This window comes from Muntiacus reevesi, chromosome 12 (genome assembly GCF_963930625.1).
Source record: "Muntiacus reevesi chromosome 12, mMunRee1.1, whole genome shotgun sequence".
Taxonomy (NCBI): Eukaryota; Metazoa; Chordata; class Mammalia; order Artiodactyla; family Cervidae; genus Muntiacus; species Muntiacus reevesi.
In genome coordinates this window covers 75907099-75925868 of record NC_089260.1, presented here as the reverse complement: position 1 = coordinate 75925868, position 18770 = coordinate 75907099, and the positions used below count along the sequence as shown (strand labels likewise).

At 57.2% G+C, this 18770-nt stretch overlaps 1 protein-coding gene across 17 annotated transcripts in view; it reads left to right on the top strand.

Annotated features, from left to right (window-relative positions):
• The first annotated feature begins 10017 nt into the window (after positions 1–10017).
• The window catches only part of TSNARE1 (t-SNARE domain containing 1), a 115423-nt gene continuing 106670 nt past the window's right edge, over positions 10018–18770 (top strand). For 16 of the 17 annotated variants that reach the window (XR_010658657.1, XR_010658655.1, XR_010658658.1 and 13 more), the window contains exon 1: positions 10662–10734. The gene's annotated coding sequence lies outside the window, so the exon portion shown is untranslated. Of the gene's footprint in view, positions 10110–10661; positions 10735–18770 lie in introns of those variants that run through there. The other variant, XM_065902891.1, reaches the window with a different exon arrangement.

Sequence of the window (18770 nt, the reverse complement as noted above, 5' to 3'; positions counted from 1 at the left end):
GTGCCATGCAAAACACAAGTTGTGATTTTCCTGTTCTTTTGTATGCCAAATTGTTTTGGATTGCATCCTAGAAATCTTGAATACTACTTTATAGGCTCTGGATGTTGTCTGAGTCCCATGGAGATGTAGATACTTAGGCTGGAGCAGACAATCTAACCAGTCACGTTCAGGCTGCAGGCTCCGGCCAGTCTTCAGGGGCTGGGATTCCTGCGTCAGGTCAGAGTTTAGAGCCTTTTGTTGCTCTTCAGATCCATCCTGTGTGGTTGTTCTGGGCTTGGGCAGTGTCTACCCTGTAGCTCGTTTCTCAGATTTTTGGCACACCGTTTATTGTCCACACCCACTTAGCTTGACCGTTGGCAATCATACACAAGTAAGGGTCACTTTCCCACACCCTTCATTTCCTGGGACGCCTTCCTTTGGTCTTTGGCCAAAGGGAGAGGTTTTCATCAGAATGCTCCACTGTGTACTTCCTCGGGCTGTGTCCATACCCAGGACCAAGCGGAGTGAGGAGGGGGTGACAGAAAAAAAAACGTGAGAAAGAACTGGCATTCTTGAGCATGCAGCTCCTAGTTGGAGAGGACATCGCCCCTCCACTGGTACGCTGAACGCCTGCAGGCCCACTGCCGTCGCCAAAGCCAAGCTGGCCACTCTGAGGGCTGCCTGGGGGCTGGGTGTTGGATGACAGAGAAGAGAAAAATAAGCTGGGCATCTCTCCACCCTCTTCCTTGAGCCGTAACGGGAGGGATTTTCTCTGAGCTCTTCTGGTGGCTCTGATGCCTATTCCAGACCTCAACCTGCCTTCAGTCTAAGCTGCAGGACATGAGGGACAAAGCGGGGAAGTTGCCAGTGAGTTGAGGGTGCTTCAAAGTCCAGTTTTCTTCCAGGCTCCTGCTCGCCTTCACTTGCCAGAGTCCTCACACAGCTGCACCGTGGGCTCTGTCCAGGTTTGACAGCCACGTTCAGTGAGGGGATGTGTGTGCCCCCACCGTCCCACCTAGAACCGAACCCCGGAGACTTTGACACCAATCTCCCCTGCCTACGGCCTCAACCACCACGGCGTCTGCGCTCGTGTGCTCCGTCGCCTCAGTGGTGTCTGACCCTTTGTGACCCTGTGGCTCGCCAGGCTCCTCTGTCCATGGGATTCTCCAGGCAAGAATACTGGAATCAGTTGCCAGGCCCCTCTCCAGGGGATCTTCCTGACCCAGGGATCGAACCCACGTCTCTTATGTCTCCTGCACTGGCGCCACCTGGGAAGCCCACTGGGGCGCCCACCTATCTTCAAATGGGAGAAGGTAAGAAGGGATGGGTCCCCCCATTTAATTATCTGTGTTTCCATCATGGGGGAGTCACAGACCCTCCATATGGGGCACAAGCGAGGGTCTAGATTGACCTGCCAAACCAAGTATCACCCCACGTGCAGAAGGCTGGGGTGAAGGTAATCGGGCCACGGGATGGGGCAGGCAAGGTCCAAAGCCATCACTGACCAGTTGGCCGAGCACGGCTCCCCATCTCTTGAGTCACCCAGAATTCAGGAAGGACAGGTGGGCAGGAGTGTTGTCCTCTGACCTTCTGATCTGTGGACTCTCCCCACACTGCCTAACAGTAACCTTCCCTCTTCAACCCTCGAGAAAAGCCTTTATCTTCCTACGAGATGCTGGCCCTCTGAGCCATTAGGCTGCTTTTTAGAGGCTTATTTATTTTTGGCTGTGCTGGTGTTTGTTGCTGCACGTGGACTTTCTCTAGCTGCAGCGAGCGGGGTATACACTCCTCACTGAGGCTCACAGGCTCCTCACAGCACTGGTTTCTCTTGCTGCGGGGCACGGGCTCTCAGCATGCACGCTCTGTAGTTGCAGCTCTCAGGCTCTAGAGCATGGGCTCAGTAGCTGTGGCACATCAGCTTCGTTGCCCCATGGCCCATGGGATCTTCCGGGACCAGGGATCGAACCTGTGTCCCCTGCATTGGCAGGCAGATTCTTAACCACTGGACCACCAGGGAAGCCGCCCGGACACATTTATTCCGAAGTTCTCACCCTCTTCTGTTACTAAACGAATGGAAGAGCCAGCCTCTGTTAGGCGAACGGCATTCTCAGGACTGAGAGCTGGTGGGCCTCCCCAGGGTCGGGGAGCGGTGAGGGCAGATGGGGCCACCGTGGGGCTGAGTGTTGACGCCTGCCCTGCGGAGGGGACGTGGCCACCACGCACGGCAGTGACAGCGGGGCTGGGAGGTGTCCGTGCTCCCACCAGAGAGGGTGGTGGAGCGCAGACGGCGGTGCCGCGGGGACCCCCTCTGTCACTGCCACCACTGCCGCCCCCCGGGGTGTGAGCCCAACTTCACCTCAGCGGGTGGGGGCTGGCGCTGGCCATGTCTGGCCCGTGGGGTCTGGACAGGAGTTTGGTTGAAGCCGCTGGGCTGTTGGTTGAAGAAACATTCTTCTGCCCGGGTTCTCCCTCCTCTGCTGCCCCCAGCCCTGTGCGACTCAGGAGTGGGGTGAGCTGTCACAGTGAGACCCCGACCCATTGCGGGGCGGGGGCAGGGAGGTGGCAGCCCACAGCCAGGGTCCCGTGCCTGGGTCCGGAGAGACTGGCCTGCTGGTAGTTCACTGTGGAGAGTGGACCTGAGCGGGCAGGTGGGGGAGAGGCTGTGCTGGGCGCCTGCGTCCCAGGGGCGCCTGCCGGCCCTGCAGGGCTGCCCCAGCCTGGGCTGAGGGCTTGGCCCCTGCTGCGTCCACCCACCAGGCCTGGGCAATGGGCTGCCCTGCGGTGGACACAAGGAGGCTCCTGCCAGCCAGGCTGGTGGCACAGAGTGAGCTGGCAGCGGCTGGCAGCAGTGCTGGGGAGCTCGAGCCTGGTCTGAAGGAGAAAGGGGTGCCCCCATCCCAGAAGCCATCGTGAGCCCCAGGGCCTGGGGAAGGGGCCAGGCCTGTTCACCGCTGACCCCGCTCCTCCCCGGCTTCTCCCAATGCGGTGACTTCGTGGAGTTGGATTTCAGCAGCAGAGCTCGAAGCAAAAGTAGATGATAGGGAGGGAGGTGTGGGGGGCGGTCAGGATGGGGGACACATGTACACCCATGGCTGATTCATGTCAATGGATGGCAAAAAACACTACAATATTGTAAAGTCGTTAGTTTCCAATTAAAATAAATACATTAATTAAAACAATAGACGATGGGATGGAGCTGGAGGGGAAGCTTCATGGCTGGGGGCCGGGGGTGGGGGCCTTAGACGGGGCTGGGCCGCAGGTGCCTCCTCCACCCAGAACCGCCCTGCTGCCTGTGGGGGACTCACGGGGGAGTGACCCGGAGCGGGTCCAGACCCGGATGCTGGATGAGGATACGTTCCCAGGCCCCAGGGTTCCCAGGTGGGACCTGAGCACCGCTTCCACAAGGGGCTCCAGCCCCAGGGAGGACCTCCTGCCTCTGGGCCAGGTGGAGACCCAGCCTCGGGGCACAGGTGCAGCCCTGAACCTGGTCTGAGCCCCGCCTTGCTGGACAGACCAGAGATCCCATCCTTGGCTGCGGGGAGGCCTGGGTAAGATAAGCAGGGGGGCGGCGGTTGTGGGGCTCCCACTCTGAGCTGGGCACCGGCTGCATGACGTCCGCCAGCAGGTCCATGCTCCATCCGGGGCCCACACGCTGCTGCCCCCTCCCCTCTGCGCCCAGCCTGACTGGACTCCTGGCAGAAGAAAGAGGCAGGGCCCACAGTGCCGCGGTGACTCCCGCGGCGCCCCCTCACTTTATTTTTATCCTTGTCGAGCCCTATAAATACTGCAGTGATCGCCAAGTACAGTCAGCATGCCCAAGGCCTCCCGCCGCCAGCGCTGCCCACCCACTCGGCGGGCACCCAAGGCCAAGGGGCCGAGAGCCGAGGCTCTGGGGAGGTGGGGCAGGCCCGGGTCGGACCCCAGCTCCCCTCTGCTTGGGGCATGTTGGCACCGCCCCTCTTGCTTTCTGGTTATGGTGCCAAGCAAACAGGATGTTTTCTTTCTCTGGAGTCCCTGGACCTCAACTTTCCCGTTAGAGAAATAGGGCCAGTGACAACCCGGGTGGAGGCTGTATGTGGTTGTCTCCCCTCTCCAGATGCCCACTCCTGGAGGGGACAGGGGCTTCTCTGGCTTCAGTCTCTGCTGCCCCTGTGCTTGGGTCAAGACCCTTTGTGAATATTTGTTGGGTGAATGGATGGATGGACGGATGATGGATGAAAGGATAGATGGGTAGATGGGTGGGCAGATGGATGGAAGGTTGAGAGGGTGGACTGATGAATGACATGAACTAATGGCTGGAAAGTGCTAAACATGAGGGGCTCGGGGCAGTGCGGGAGCCACATCATTGTGCTTTATCAGGGCAGGCCGCCTTCACCTCCAGGCAGCCACTGCTCTCAGATAACAAGTCCTCCCTGGATCTGTCAAGACATGGAGGGAGGAGGGGCTTAGGAACTCACCTGGAGGACTGGTGGGGGAGTCCCAGGCAGGAGCAGGGGGAGGGGGGCTCACGAAACCAGAGAGCCAACGTGGGTGTGCTCCCCAGCCGGGAGACTCTGCTCTGCCCCCCAAGGTGGTGGTGCCCCGAGGCAAGAATGTGTGGAAAGGCTGAAAGGCCGACGTGGCCTAGGACACAGGGACACGGGGGGTCATGTTGGGGCTGGGCCTTGGTCCTCCCTGATCTCACCACAGGGACCACCATTCCTGGGCCTGGCCGGCCCTGCAGAGGCCTGGGCGCGTGTCCCCATGCTGGACCCTCACTCAGCTGGTAAGCCTGCCTTGCTAACCACCCACCTTGATGGAAACGAGGGAGATGCCTGGGTGGTCTGCTCCACGTCAACACGAGGGTAACGCCACCCAGTAACCCTGTACTGCCTGCGGGGCTCCAAGACCCTCATCCCACCGCCTCATAGCCCTGGGCACTCCCTGCAGTCAGGCTGAGGAAGCAGCCCACTGTGGTCCAGCCTGGATTCCCTTTCTCTAGGCCTCCTTCACCTCTGAGGGCCCAGAGATGCCATCCGTTCTCGTGCCGGACACTCCCAAGGGTAAAGGCGCACAGGGCCTGCTGGCTGCAGGGAGCAGTCACACCCTCCAGCCATACCCTCAAGCCCCCTTGTCCACCTGTTTTCAGGGCCCACAGCTCGGCCAGGGGCAGGTATACGAGACGGAGAAAGGACAGTCAGGGATCTGGGCTGAGAGAGAATTTTAGAGCTTGAGGCGTCGTGGGGACCCCAGGGAAAGGGACAGACAGCAGAGACCCCAGCCTTGGGGACCTGGGCAGCAGCTGAGAGAGAGAGACGAGCACTGGACCGGCAGCCAGGAGCTCAGCCTCCAGCGCTGTGAAAGGGCAAGCCCCGGGCCGGGCAGCTTGGAGGGGCAACTCCATGGGAGGGCCAGGCTTGAAGGGTGGGGACCGCCCAGGCACGGGTGAGAGGGCACGCCTGGAGAGGTGGTGCCGTGGGCTTGGGCACCAAGGCACTTGGATGTGATGCTGGGTGATGGTGGCCCAGGGAGGGCCTTGAGTGGGGGTTCATGCCCCCAAATCAGACCAGGTGCATGAGCTGGCAGAACACCGGCACTGTGGAGCCGGTCCCAGGGAGGGTGCTCCCACTCAGCCCCTCACAGACCCCCTGCATCATCCCAGGAGGTGGGGCTGGCGGGCTTTCCGCCCACACGCAGCACTGTCGTGAGGTTCAGCAGCTCTCTGGGTTGCAGGGAGGGAGCCCTGGAAGCACACAGTGTTGTGATTTTGTAAAAGGTTCTTCTCATTGAGGTTTACCTTTGCTCATTAGCATCTTGTTACCGCAGTTCCCTGCACGCACTGGTGGGGGTGGGGGATAGTGCAGTGAAACCAGTTCTTGACTCTGAGTGTCAGAGTGTGTGTGACTGTGTATGAGTGTGTGTGACTGTGTTTGTGCCAGTGTGTGCAGGGAGGAGAGGAGGGGAGACGGGGGAGTCCAGACAAATCCCCACGGGTTAGAGGAGCTCAGACAGAATTCCACCCAGGAGGTGGACAAGGTAACCCTCTTCAGTAGCCACGGTAGATTCAAACCAGTCCTGCCTGGCAAACTCCTACTTATCCTTCAGCACCCAGTCCAAATGCTCCTTCTCTGGGAAATCTTTCCAACACCCTGGGGAAAATGCACTGTTTCTGAATGTGACCTTCTAACTCAGAAGGTAAAGAACCTGCGGGCAATTCAGGAGCCCCAGGTTTGATCCCTGGATTGGGAAGATCCTCTGGAGAAGGGAATGGCTACCTGCTCCAGTATTCTTGCCTGGAGAATCCCAGAGACAGAGGAACCTGCTGAGCTACAGTCCGTGGGACTGCAAAGAGTTGAACATGACTGAATGACTAACAATAATAAATAGCAACAGACTTGGCACCTGGTAGGTGACTCTTTGGGCCTGTCTCCTTCTGCTCCTCTGAGACACGCTGAGGGCAGCACACACATGGTGCCTGACACTAGTACTTGGCACCACCCAAGACTCAATGATAAATCGGACAGGCCACATGCTCACACATGCCCTGCGACTCCAGCGGGCCAGGCCTGGGCTAAGGGCTGGAAAGGCTTTGCAGGTGCTGGCCCGCACAAGCCTCGCGTCAGTCCAGAGAGCAGGGCACACTGTGGCCCGTGTCGCAGGCCTGAGGAAGCCAAGGCTCGGCGTCGCTGCCACCCTGCTGGCCTGTGGTAGAGCCGGGAAGACGTGCCGCAGGGCTGGTGGGAGGCTGGGCAGTCGGCGGCCGTGGCCACTGGTCTGGTGGCTCAACTGGATAGAGAAGAGGAAGAGGCAGGGAAGAAGGAGCCTGTTTGTCCCTAAACAGAGACCCGATATCAAAAGAACAAGGCGCTGCGTGCACAGAGCACCTCAGGAAATCAAGGGGCTTGCAGGCAGGAGCTACGCTGGTCTGGTGTGGGGGCTCCTCTGCAGACAACTTACCAGGCTACCCCCAGAGGAACTCAAAGCAAGGGCCCAGCTCCCGGTGCCCTGCCTGCGGGTGAGACACCCTCGCTGGGTGCCGGGATAACCCCGACGTCTCCCTGCCCCTTGCTGTTTGCTTGTCTTCCTCACAGACTTGCCAACTCCTCACCCCGACTCCCTGGGCTCCTGGGAAACAGCGCTGGCTGGCCATCTGGGCTCGGGGCCCTGCAGAGGCAGCACCTTCTCCTCTGTCCGTTTCCTGACCTTGCCCTCTCCTCTCACACTCGCTCACCTGCGGATGAGATGGCTCCTCTCCTAGGCCCGTTCCCTCTTAGGGCTTGTCCAGTGATGACCTGGAGCCCTCAAACCAGCGGAGCTCCTCTACGTCCTGGTGACACGGGGGATGCACACAGGACCGTGGGGCCGGCTTATGGCAGCTGGAAAGGGGGTCCTTCACTGCTGCTCCCTGTCCCCTGTCCGGGGCCGGCCATGGGGCCACCAAACTGCCCGGGAGGCCACGGAATGTGGCTGTGTCCAAGACAGGGAAGCAAGCACCCAGGAGTGCTGGCTGCCTTGGCTGGTCCACAGGGTGTCCCCTCCAGGGTCTGCATTCCCACTCCTCCTGCTCTCGCCTCCCACAGGAGCACCGCGGGCTACCCCGCAGCTCAGTGTGGCCGGCAGGCTCACCGCCCTCACGGGGTCCCAGGTTCACCTGGGTCCAAGTACCGCTGAACAGTGCGTACACCGAGAACCGTAATCTCCGGCCGAACTGCGTGCCGTGGAGCGGAAGGTAAGAGGTGCTTTTCAACCCCACAGCCCGTGATCTTATGGCCACTACAGGCTGAGAGCCCCACGGGGCGCCAGGTTGTGAGATGGAGGTGGAGCCCTGGCTGGATGTCAGGGACAGGCCTGGGCCCCCACAGCCGCTGAGGCCCCTTGGGATCTGTGGGTGCCCCTCCCCATCAGGGCCAGCGCCCCATCCCCCGCTCCCCGTGGCTGAGGGAGAGAAGAGGTGGTCAGAGCAGCTGGTGCGGTCAGGACGGAAGGCTACCCCTCAAGACTTCCCCATGCTAGGCATCCTCGTCGAGGGTGCCTTCCCTGACCCCCAGCCCCCTTTGGGTCCCCACACCCCCATTCTGCTCCTGTACAGCCTCCACCCAGGTTCCCAAGCACATCTGTGTGACTTGTAGCCCACCTGCTAAACAAACCACAAGCACTGCGACAAGGGCTGTGTCTTCACAGAGACTGCTAGGTGGGCCCCATCGTCACCGTCTTACTTAGTGCAAGAGCCCAGATGGCTGCTGGGAACATAGTCCTTGGGAGGACGATGTTTCCTAGCCTCCCTTGCAACTAGAAGTACCCAGAGGACCCAGTTCTGGCCAAGTAGGGGTGATGGTGTAAGCAGGTTATGGGGTGTACAATATCTTAAGAAGTGTCTTTTAAAGGATGGGATTGGAGATGAGTGACTTTCCACTGTCCAGTTCTCCTTCTTGCTATTGGAAAGCAGATGTGATGGCTGGCACTCACACAGCCACCTTGTGCCATGAGGCAGAGGGCCCATTTGAAGATCAGAGAAGCAACAAGATTAAACAAGTCTGGGATACTGATGATTGTGAGGGGCGCCCTCCCAGCCTTACAGCCTATTTAGGCTAGATGTGTAATACTGAAAGTACACACTGATCTTATTTCAGTCACTGTTATTGGAATTTTTTAAGTCACTGTTATTGGAATTTTCTGTCATTAGCAACCAAATCTAATTGTATGGCATTCCCAGGGCTTAGCATGTTGCCTGACACTGGAAATAAGATTGTTGAACGAATAAGTGATGACAAACAGGGTAAGATTTGGCAAGAGGAGTCTGGACGCTGTGCCAGGTAGCAAGCCTGGGTGGTGGGTGTGGAACAGACAGATGGCTCCTTGGGGCGTGGAGATGCCTCCTCCCACAAGGATGGAGAAGCAGGCTCTGCTACTTCCTAGGAGGGGCGGCAAACTCTTCCTTCACAGAGGATGTGATTAGCAAAGATGACACTCAAATGCTCCTGTTGGGATTTTCTTTTACTTTTTTTTTTTTTTTTGCCACTCCTGCTTGGTGATAAATACCTTGGGAGGCTGTTACGAGTTTCATGCTGGAGTCAGTTTTCTAAGAGCCTGGGGCTGTGATGAGACTGGTCTTGAATGATTGGGGGCAAGATTCTTCTCTTGGTCAGATCCCTGCGAGGTGCTGGGCCTGTTCCAGAACTTTCCCAGCACACATTCCTCTGTGACACTGCCCCCCACACAGGTGACAGCGGGGCATGTCCCCCCTCCCCCCTACCCTGCGCCTCCCACGCCTGCGCTCTAGCACTCTGTGGCCTCAGAGGCTCCCACATCAACGCTTTGGAAAATGTGCCCAGAGGAGGTGTCACTGCTCAACATCACCCAGCAACACAGGTGTAGGTGTGGTGATAGAACAGACTAGGCTCTGTGGGGACACTGAGTGAACACTATGTATGCCCCTGTGCGTGTCTGAGGTCAGTTTTAGTGGGCGCTGCACAGAGGGTCCTCCGGAAGCGGGGCACAGAGGGAGGATGTGACGCACAGACAGATATCTTGTGGGGGCTGCGGCAGCTTCCTCCCTCCGTTCTTTCTCTGGGGGTCTCTTAGATGTTCCCTTTACCCAACCTCCCTCCTGGTTCTCCCTGGGGGAGGTCCTGATGGAGAGGCCCGCGCTACTGCTTCTGGGTGGTGGGGTGGGGCGCTAGAGGGTTTGCCCCCAGATAAAGAGGAAGCAGCAGGTACTCAGCACTGGCTCTGGACTGGCCCTGCTGGCACCAGACCAGGGTCCCCCAAACTCTGGGATCTAACGCCTGATGATCTGAGGTGGAGCTCATGTAATAATCATGGAAATAAAGTGCACAATAAATGCAACGCCCCAAACCATCCCCCTCTCTCCCCAAAAATTGTCTTCCACGGATCCCTGGTGCCAAAACAGCTTGGGACGCCGCTAGACTACCCTGTTGGGAGGTGGGGGGCTGGGTCGACAGGAAGCACACTCTACAGGCGGTCGTCCTGGACAAGGTGCGGTTCCGTTTCCCCTCCTTCCCTCCACGCCCCCCCCCCCCCCCCACCCAGCACGGGGCGTGGCCCCGCACCCTCAGCTCCACAGCCGGGCGCTCTAGAGACCCGTCCCCATAAGGCCCTCCGCGGAAAGGCTTTGGTCTGCGCCCCCGCAGGTACGGATCAAGGCGTGGCGTCCAGGGGCGCGGCTCCTCCCGGCAGTCCCCGTGGGCGTCCTAGACCTGGGCGCCGACCCTTCTGTCCTCGGCTCTCGAGTTCAGGCCCCGCGTGGCCACTGCCTCGCAGCGGCTCTGCCTCTCAGACCCTTGAGATCTGGTTAAGCCTCCGAAGCGAGTCCTCCCACTTCGTGTCTAAGTCTTCCCCCTGCTCCGCAGATGGGAAGACATAGCCTCGGAGAAGCGAGTAAGTCGGCCCCGAGGCCGGTACTTGATGCGCGGTACTTCGTTGCTCTAGAGGACCACACATCCCGGGCGACCGCAAGCGCGCCCGCCGGGCACAGGCTTTCTGGCCCAGTCGGCCGCCGTCCCTGACCGTTTCCGCCGCCCGCGCGGGGCCCTCTGGGACATGTAGTTCCGAGTCGGACACCGCCCTCGGCGCGTCCCTGGCTCTGCGGCCATTGGCTGGCTCGAGGCGTGGGGGCTGAGGCGACGGGTGGGGGCGCCTCGCGGCCCTCGCGGCGCGGGAGGGTCGTCACGTGATGTTTGGGTCCTGGCTCCGCCTCCCACCCCGCCCCGCCCGCCTAGAGCGCACAGAGCGCGCCCGCGAGCTACCCAGGCCCAGGTGAGGCGGCTGCGCGCGGCGGAGCCGGGCCGGCGGCGGCGGCGGACTCGCGGGGCGAGGCTGAGTCGGCCCGGGGCCGTGCTCCCCGAGGCGGGGGCAGCGCCGAAGGGGGCGCGCGGGGCCCGCAGGGCCAGGGCCGGCGCTGGGGCCGGGGCCGGGGGCGGGGCGCGCGCGGGGCGGGCGGGGCCTCCGGGAGGGGTGGAGCTGCCGTGGGCTGAGGCCTGTAGGGGGTGGGGCCATTGGCGGGGCGGGGCCATAGACGGGGCGGGTCTCGGGGGCGGAGCGCTTGTCCAGGGGCCCCGGTGCCCACTTGCTGGGCACCGGGATGGTCCTCGTCGCCCGCGAGTGGGAGGCAGCCGTCGAGGGAGAGCCCGGCCCCGCGTGCCTCCTCTCCGGGCCTTCCTGCCCTCCCTCCACGTTTGGCTTCAAACGTGCCTCCTGGGCACCGAGGATGAGGGCTCTCCCGCCTGTCTACCTTCTGCTGACCCCGATGTGTGCTGCCTCAGTGGACGCCTTTCGGGGGCCTCCTGTCGGGAGACTCAAGTCTCACTTATGCCCTCTGGGCTCCACGCGCGCCGTCCGGCGTGGCGGCCACTAGCTAGCGAGGCGCAGGCCTGGAACATTGCGGTCACGGCAGAAAGTTCTCCGGGTGGAGCAGCGGGACTAGACGGGCCTCTGCCATGGCAGCTTCTCCTGGCTCTCTCCTCCCCTGCCCTCTTCCTGCCCACTTCTTGCCCACTTCTTGGTTCCTGGCTGGATGGCACTTCACCGTGCTTCCAGTGGGTCTCAGCCCACTTTCCTGACAATCCTTTCCTATCACTACTCTGGTTCAGGTCCTTTCCCTTTTCCTTCCCGGCGCTTCATGTTTTGTGTTTGTCACTTATTTGCTTATCTTCTGCTTTATCCTGGGTCCCCGTGAGGCAGGGGTTGCGATTCTTCCTCACTATAGCCCCAGTGTGGACACAGTGTCAGGGTGAGAACCAGGGCAAGTGTATTAGTATTGGAGTGCTTCGGCCTCCTGCAGTGGTACTTCCTAGTGGCTCATCCTCATATACTGTAGGTCCTCAGTTCAGCAAATGCTTGCCCAGGAGTGGCTGTGGGAGAGTGTCAGTCCAGGAAGGCTTCCTGGAGGAGGTGGAGCTTCCTGGCCACCTGCACATTTCTCTCCTCCTCTGTTGGCCTGTTTGCCCTGACTGTATCCCCTCTGCCTTCCCTGGGTGCTCCTCTGCAGGCCCTGAGGTGGGCGCCTAGGCATGGGCACTGCTGTCTGGGGGTTTTGGGTCTTGTGGGCAGACAAGAGTCCTTAAGTCTCCTCCTGTAAGGTGATGGTTGGTCGGGACCTGGTTCCTGCCCTTTGATCCAGCCACATCTTCCACCACTTGCTTCGTGTGGCCCACTAGGGCACAAGCTCTTACTTCCTGCACATCCCATGTCTTTTCTCACTGGTGTGAGACTGTCTGTGTCTTCTGCTTAGAATGCCTTGTACTCCGACTCTCTCCTATCTCCCCTGGATTGGTTCATCCATGTCTGTGCCCATGGCTCACAGCACACAGCACCCTGCTTGTTACTGAGAGTTTTCTTGCTCTCTGACTAGTGTCTGGACTAGTGTTTGGGAGAAGTTAGACCTGTTTTTTTTTTTTTTTTTAATGCACGCAGGCATGTCAATGGTTGCTGGGTTTGTTTTGATTGTGTTATTTGCTACAAGAGAAATTTAATCTGGGTGGCTCAGTCCAGCCATAATTCTTTCTGTTATTTGAACTGTGATTTGTGACATCAGTAGTAATAATGGACTTGCTGGGCTGTGAAGGTAGTGGCCCCTAAGATTTGGCTGTTTTCTGTCAGAACACCCAGCACTGCCTGGCTCCTAAGTGTTTGCTGGGTTCGTAAATGGAGGAGTGGGTGATGAAAGACTAAAGTGGAGGGAGAATGAACAGATCAGAGTGAAGGGGCCTGTTCTGCCTCCTCCAGCGATGTTGCCCTGGGGTGTTTGATGCTGGTCCTTAGACTTAGCCCTGCTCTCTGCTCTGAATGTTCTTGTCCTGTGTGGGTGCCTTAGGGCAGAGGAGGCAAATACCACTTACAGATTTTCTTGAAGCCACACATGAGAATCAGAGAAGAAATGTGGATAAAGTAACTGTGTAGGGTAGTCACTCATACCACAAATTTTAGTGCACACTATCATCTGGGAGACATAGTAGTGAACCTGACGTATAACATTTCTGTTAATGTAATAAATAGGACCGTTTTAAATAGTGATGATTGTTTTGAGGAAAATTAAGTGGAGTGATAGAGAGCTGAGCACTAGTGATAGAAGGTGAGTTGGAAGTGCCGTTGCTGAGGTGTGGGCGCCGAAGCCCTGGGAGGGGCCGTGGGAATCAGGGAGTGCTCGGGAGGCTGGTGTGGCCGCCCCCCTTCTGAGCAGCCCTCTGGCTCCAGCCTGTTTGTGAGGCACACTAGAGGGAGACAGGAGAACCAACCATTGTCACCGTCTTTTATCGTCGCCGTGATGGTCACCACCACTGTGGACCCTGGGGTCTGCCAGGCACCTGCTGGGTTCCTTATATTCCTAAGATCAGGACACTTCCTAGGGCTGGGTAGCTCATCCAGAGTCACAGGCCTGTAAGTGAGCGGCTGGGATTTGAACCCAGCCCACTGGCTCCCGAACCTGCTCATCACTCTGTCGCCCTGCCCACCCAGCACTCCTGCTCTGCTGCCTCCCGGAGGACAGATGGGAGGGTGCTTACACCCCGGAGGATGCCCTGTTCCTTGGAGGACGTCTTTGGTGATGGTGATGATTACCCTGGTAAAGACTTAATCCTGAACGTCTCTCAGTGTTGAACCGATGTTCTCGAGCAGAGCCAGGCAAGGGTCGAGGGCATTAGGGAGTCCAGGTCTGGAAGTGTGTTTTTGGCTGGGGTCGGGGAGGCCGACCTGGAACTCGGAGTTCTGGTTCCCAGTGAGGGCGGATGAAAGGAGGTTAGAGTGAGCCCACCGTTGGCTGTGGCTGCTCTCCAGGTCCTGTGGAAAGGTGTCCGGTTGTCCAGTCAGTCATTTTTAGGGCTTTGGGACCAGGCGCTATGCTCAGGCACCTGTCTGTTTTTGTCTGTCCTCTGATGCCCAAGCCAGACCCTGGATGTGGCCTGTGTGGGGGGTGCAGACTATACCCGCACTGACTTGGAAGCTGGATATTGGGGGTATGGGGTGGCGGTGGGGGGTGGGGTGCTGGCTGGGGAGGACAGAGGGCAGGCCCCTCAGGAGATGAGGGGGCGTAGGAGCTCTGCTCAGGAGTCAGCGCCAGCTGGGGGCAGCCCCTCGCCTCCTGCCCAGCCACCTCTAGCTGCCTTCCACCGGGATCCATAATCCATTCCTGCCAAGTGTTTGGAAAGGGACTCATTTTACACCAGCAGCCCGGAATCATTCCCTCCCGCGGTAGCCCAGCAGCCTCCACCCGGGCCTGGCTGTCCTCAGCCCTGGCTCTCAGTGGCTGTGCTAACGAGGAGCTGGATCCCTGCCCCTGCCTGCCCTCCTCCTGCAGAGGTGCTAATGAGCCCGTGAGGGCAGGAGATGGGCCTGGGCTCCAGAGCCAGGGTCCAGAAAGGCCTCACCTGCAGGACTGATGTCCCAGCTGGTCCCTGCACCCCCCAGTCCCCCCTCAGCGTCCTGGCTCTTCTTGCCCAGGGGCCCGTCTGCAGCATCAGATTGCCTGCTGCCCTTGGTCTTCGCAGCTCTGGCAGTGTGACCTGGATGTCTTTTCAGCCTCTGGTCGACCTGCTGGGCTGACTTCTCGGCTGCCCAGACCTGTCCTCTGGGGTCAGCTCTGCTGCCCCGCTGGCTGGAACGGCCAGGCGCCAACCCCGTCTGGTCTTAGAGCTGCCGGTCAGAGCAGGGAGGCCGGGAGAGGGGCTATCTGTTTTCCCAAGGCTGCAAAGTGCAGGGCAGGTTGGGAGCAGGACTGAGTCCAGCCTCAGAACCTGGGCTTTATCCACAGCGTCATCAGCATGGGGTTGTGGAGAGCTGCCGGACCAGTGGTGGGAGGGAGCCCCCGGAACTGGGGGCTTCTAGTCACCCCAGCTACCTGCTCCCTCTCCCTTCACCCAGAGCAGCTCTGGTCTCCTCCATTCTATGTGAACTCTCTGGGAATGACTGTGTTTAAAGAAAGGATCCTGCAGCTGGAAAGCTCTAAAGCTGGCTCTGCCCTTGTTTTACACCTGGGAGGGGGTGGTCGAGGCCGGAGCCGCCTGCTGCTGTGGGGTGCAGCCTTGTCTGGCCTCCTGTCTGGCAGTGTGTGCTGCTGCCCACCTGTGGGAGTGCTTGCAGGCCCATGGAGGAGGGGCCCCACAGGCAGCATGCGGGTGGGGTTCTGTCTTAAGAGACAGGACGGCCATCTGGGCAAGAGTGAAGTCAGGTGTGGGCAGGCATGGGTGGGATTGGATGGGCAGAAGTCCTAGCGGTGTCGGGTAGGTCTTGCTGCAGTAATGAGCATCCCCCAGGTGCCAGCAGCATCAAACCACAAGGCGGCCTGTGCCTTGGGAAGGGCGCCTTTCCTCCCCTTGCTTCCCCTTTCCTCCTGGGACTGCCCTGTGCCCAGAGAGAGGGTGAGCCGTGCAGTGGCTCCCCTCCTATGGTCCCCCTGTTCCAGGAGGCCAGCTCTCAGGAACCAGGCCAGGCTGAATGTGTCCTCTGCTCTGTCCACCTGGCAGCCTTGGGCACGGACACCAACAGCCCAGTCTTTCCTTTTTTCATTATTAAACTTCATATTTTGCCACGTTGTGTGTTCACATCATAAGAACTGATTCCGAGCCTCCTATGTGCCTTTACCCAGTTTCTCAGGAAGCTGTAACACGGTGTTACACCCAAGATACCAGTGAGGATGCAGTGGAAAGACAGGCTGTTTCTGTCACGTGGTGTCCCTCTTATAGCCACACCCACCTCCCTGCTACCCTCGCCCTCCTGAGTTCCTGGGAAGCCCCAGCCTGTCCTCCTTTCTTCTTATGTCACTTCAAGAGTGTTACACAAATGGAATCAGGCAGTGTGTAGCCCTTGGGAACTGGCTCTTTTCATTTGGTGTAATTCCCTGGAGATTTCTCTTGGGTGTCACATGTATCTGTACTTTGTTTCTTGTTGTCACTGGATCTGCTGTTCTGCGGTGTGAATGGACCACAGTTTAACTGTTCCAGTGCCTTGTGCTTTTTGAAAAGTTTATATTGTTCAAAAGTAAAAACGTGTAAGGAAGTGACTTTTCTGGTTGTCCAGTGGCTAAGACTCCACACTCTCAACGCAAGGTCAGGGAACTTGATCTCACATGCCACATCTAAGAGTTTGTACGTCACGAATAAAGATTCCTCATGCTGCAGTTAGGGCTTCCCAGGTGGCACAGAGGTAAAGACTCTGCCTGTCAATGCAGGAGATGCATTAGACGTGGGTTTGAGCCTTGGGTCTGGAAGAACCCCTGGAGGAGGAAATGGTGACCCACTCCAGTATTCTTGCCTGGAGAATCCCATGGACAGAGGAGCCTGGTGGGCTACAGTCCATGGGGTCGCACAGAGTAACTGAAAGATTGTGTGTGGTGCAGCGAGGAGGGATGATCCTGAGAGGCGCAGCTGAAACCTGGTACAACCAGGTGAGTGACTGCATGAATCCAGAAACATACATTAAAGAGACACAGGAAGCTTGCAGTAGAGAGGTAAAGGTCTCCCCATCCCCGCGGACCAGGTCCCTGTCTCTCCATTTGACTCTGCTGCTGGTCTCTTACCTGTCCTTCCACATATATAAGAATATGATTATCAACTGAATAAGAAATCTATACTCCACCCCCACCCCCTGCCACAAACCAGAAAGTCCTGGAGGTCGTCCCCCGTCAGTACAGAGAGCTTCTCTTTTCCTTGTCGACAACTGCAGAATGCTTTGAATATGGATATGTCAGAATCAATTTAACATAGTCTTTTGTTGATAGAAATCTAGGTTTTTGTCAGTCTTTGAGTATGACAGAACGAATGACTGGTTCGTATGTCATCTGATGCGTGTATGTAGGATGTACACTCTGGGTCAGAAGACTCAGGCCTTCCTTGTCAGGACACACTGCCAGTTCCCCCCACCAAAGGGGTGCCACGATCCACACACCCTCGGGATGTTGTGGGTGCCTGCCACCCAGCTGCTCCCACGCTGAGTGATCAGGCTTCAGGGGGATCGTCTGCCTTGCCTTTGTGATGAATGAGCTTGGTATCTTTTTATGTATCAAAGAGCCAGTTGTGTTTTCCTTGTGAGCTTTCTGTCCCTTGACTTTGTTCGTGTTTTGAAAGCCGTGTTGTTGATTCTCTTTTCCCTGTCGACGGTGGAGATCAGCTCCCTGAGTGTCAGCTGGATTCAGGGCATTTGCTGCTGCCTTTTGTCATCCTCACTATTTTCCCACTTTGGTGTCGTTGGATCCCTCAGCTTTCATAGGTGGTGCTTGGATTTTGCATTGTAGTTGATGAAGGCTTCTTTGCTTCAAGGTTAAAAAGAAATCCTGTGTTTTTGTCTCATTCTCATTGATTTGCTTTTAAAGTTTCTATTCATTTGTATTTTATCTTGGCATGTGGTGTGAGGTACGGGATCTGACCTTAATTTTTTCCAGATGGTTTATTGATAGTCCTGTCTGGGTTATTAAAGAGTCCATTTCTTTCCCCATTGGTTTTAGGGGTTAGCTTAGCCATGCTCCAAACTGCCATTTGTGTTTAGAGTTTAAAATTATGTATTTATTGGGATAAGAGCACTTTACCTAAGACCTGCAGAGCTGTGTGGCACAGGAGTGGCAGAGAGGAGAGACCCCACGTCCAGGGTCAGGAGGGGCAGCCGTGAGAAGACACCCCACGTCCAAGGTAAGAGAAACCCAAGTAAGATGGTAGGTGTTGTGAGAGGGCATGAGAGGGCAGACACACTAAAATCATAATCACGGAAAACTAGCCAATCTGATCACAGGACCACAGTCTTGTCTAACTCAATGAAACTAAGCCATGCCATGTGGGGCCACCCAAGATGGACGGGTTGTGGTGGAGAGTTCTGACAGAATGTGGTCCACTGGAGAAGGGAATGGCAAACCACTTCAGTATTCTTGCCTTGAGAACCCCATGAACAGTATGAAAAGGCAAAAAGATAAGACATTGAAAGAGGAACTCCCCAGGTTGATAGGTGCCCGATATGCTACTGGAGATCAGTGGAGAAATAGCTCCAGAAAGAATGAAGGGATGGAGCCAAAGCAAAAACAACACCCAGTTGTGGATTTGACTGGTGATAGAAGCAAGGTCTGATGCTGTAAAGAGCAATATTGCATAGGAACCTGGAATGTTAGATCCATGAATCAGGGCAAGTTGAAAGTGGTCAAACAGGAGATGGCAATAGTGAATATTGACATACTAGGAATCAGCGAACTAAAGATGGACTGGAATGGGTGAATTTAACTCAGATGACCATTATATCTACTATTGTGGGCAGGAGTCCCTTAGAAGAAATGGAGTAGCCATCATAGTCAACAAAAGAGTCCGAAATGCAGTACTTGGATGCAACCTCAAAAAAACAGAATGATCTCTGTTTGTTTCCAAGGCAAACCATTCAGTATCACAGTAATCCAAGTCTATGCCCCGACCAGTGACGCTGAAGAAGTTGAAGTTGAACAGTTCTATGAAGACCTACAAGACCTAAGAACTAACATCCAAAAAAGATGTCCTTTTCATTATAGGGACTGGAATGCAAAAGTAGGACGTCAAGAAACACCTGGAGTAACAGGCAAAGTTGGCCTTGGAGTACAGAATAAAGCAGGGCAAAGACTAATAGAGTTTTGCCAAGAGAACGCACTGGTCATAGCAAACACCCTCTTCCAACAACACAAGAGAAGACTCTACACATGGACATCACCAGATGGTCAACACTGAAATCAGATTGATTATATTCTTTGCAGCCAAAGATGGAGAAGTTCTATACAGTCAGTGAAAACAAGACTGGGAGCTGACTGTGGCTCAGATCATGAACTCCTTATTGCCAAATTCAGACTTAAATTGAAG